Source organism: Lepisosteus oculatus, chromosome 16 (genome assembly GCF_040954835.1).
Source record: "Lepisosteus oculatus isolate fLepOcu1 chromosome 16, fLepOcu1.hap2, whole genome shotgun sequence".
In the NCBI taxonomy this organism is placed as follows: domain Eukaryota; kingdom Metazoa; phylum Chordata; class Actinopteri; order Semionotiformes; family Lepisosteidae; genus Lepisosteus; species Lepisosteus oculatus.
Window position 1 is genome coordinate 18696958 of NC_090711.1, and position 2219 is coordinate 18699176.

At 49.6% G+C, this 2219-nt stretch overlaps 1 pseudogene; it reads left to right on the plus strand.

The window, feature by feature from the left end:
• The first annotated feature begins 1555 nt into the window (after nt 1-1555).
• On the plus strand, nt 1556-1735 carry LOC138223499 (U2 spliceosomal RNA; annotated as a pseudogene).
• The last annotated feature ends 484 nt before the right edge of the window (nt 1736-2219 follow it).

The following is a 2219-nucleotide window of genomic DNA, read 5'->3' on the forward strand; positions in this document are numbered from 1 at the left end:
GCCACGTCGGAGGTATGGTGTGGCAGGACGCGGGAGTGTGGCAGGGATGCCCTCTCTCTCCACTGTTATTTGTACTGTATATTGAGGCTTATGCACAGTTAGTATGTGCAGACCCGAAAATAGAGGGCATCTTGGTGTCTGGGAGCGGTGGGGAGAGGGCCAAAATTGCCCTATATGCAGATGATATTACTCTGTTCATGGCTTCTGATGTGGACCTGCAGGGGGCGCTGAACTACCTGGCAGTTTTTGCCAAGGCGTCCGGGGCCAAACTGAATAGAGGGAAGAGTCAAATTAAATTTTTTGGCAGGTGGAGAGACAGACAGGACGGTGTGGGGGGACTACAAGTTTGTAGGGACCCCTTGAAAATACTGGGTATCCATTTCAAAGAGGAGGACGCGGCCAACTACAACTGGCTCGAGAAACTGGAAAAGGCAAGGATGCGCCTGGGGCGGTGGAAACACAGGGGTCTGACTCATGTGGGGAAAGCCCTTATAATTAAGATTGAGGTGTTGGCGTTGTTAGGGTATCTGGCCTCAGTATACCCCATGCCTTTGAGGCTAAATAGGTATTTAACGAGGGAGGTTTTTTGGTTTATTTGGGGTAAAAAATATGAATATATCGGGCGGGTGGATATGTATAGACCTATTGAGGAGGGAGGAAGGGGGGTTCCGTCTTTACCCATCAAGTTGTCTTGTCTTTTTGTATCTTCTTTGTGTGTGGCCTCGAAGATGCCTGTAGAACAGGCTGAGAGGGGTATTTGGTTTGGACAATAAGGCGCCCCATGGCGAAGACATGCCCTGGCACTACCGTCAAGCCTACCAGTGGATCAGCAAGCACGCGCAGGGGCTGGAGGGCAAAGTGTTGTCCAACCACAGATCCCTGTATGAGACGGTGATGGCCGAAGGCAAAGCGGACCTGGTCGGTGGGCTGCCTAAAGAAGTGTGGAGTCGGATCCAGCCCAAAGGACTGCAACACGACTTGATGGACCTAAATTGGTTTATCGCATGGCAGAGACTCCCTGTGAGAGAGATATTGCATCGACATAAACTTTGCAGCCGCTTTGTCCGAGGGCGAAATGTAATAAACTGGAGTCCATTCGCCATGTATTCTGGGACTGTGATTATGCGGGGAGAATGTGGGCAAAGTGTAGCCTGCTGTTTGAGATGATTACTTTGAATTTTGTAATTACTTTAAACATGGTTTTATATGGTTTGAAGAAAGAAGCGTATTCACGGGAAACAACTTGGGTATTGTGGGTACTCATGAGTTATGTAAAGTTGGAGCTGTGGAAGGCGCGAATGGTCTAGTTAAAAATGGAGTTCAACTCGGTGTGACGGGTTTGTGTAACAGACTGTTGTACCGGATTAAATGTGAGATAATCCTAGACATTTGTAAAAGAGGATATCACGCCGCAAAAGAAAGGTGGAAGGGATTGATGGTACATTGCAAGTCTTATTTTGGTTGACAGTATTCTTTGTTTTGTTTTTTTGGTAGTGTTGTTTCTGACTTGAGTTGCATTGTTGTCATTAGCTCTTTTTTCTGTAAATAGTTTGTGATTTTGTCATTTTTGTAATAAAAAAAATCTGTTCTTATCAGTTTAATATCCGATACGTCCCCCATCAGGGGACCACATATTAAATGGATTTTTGGAACAGGGAGCTGGATCAGGGGCTTGCTCCATCTTCTCCACGCATTGGCCCAGTATTGCAGCGCCTCCGGGAGCGGTGCACCACCTTCTCTCAGCGGTGAAAAGACAGACGTAGCTAGCGAGCAAGCAAGCGAGGTGGACTGGAGCTCCTTCTTCTCGGGTCTCGTCTCTCGTCCATCTGTGTGTCTTTGTGTCTCTCTCTCTCCCCCTCCCTGTCTCCGTCTCTGTTCCCATACTCCCTCTGTGCACTATCCCGCGTCTCGACGAGGCAAGAGAGAGGGGGAGCAGAGTCCGGCGGCAGGCCTCTGGCTGCAGGGAGGCCGGCAGCTGCGCGGGTCCCGGGCTCCAGAGCTGTGCGCCAGCGGAACGCCCGCACGTCGGTCCGCGCCTTTGGGGGGCATCGCTTCTTGGCCTTTTGCCTAAGGTCAAAGAAAGAGGAGGGACAAGGAACACCACCTATTTGGAGTGCGGAAGGATTTCTTGGATTTTGGACCCCGGACCGGATTTGGACTGCCTTTTGGATTCTGGACTGCGCTTTTCGTTTGTTTTGTTTTCACTTGGGGTGAGTAAG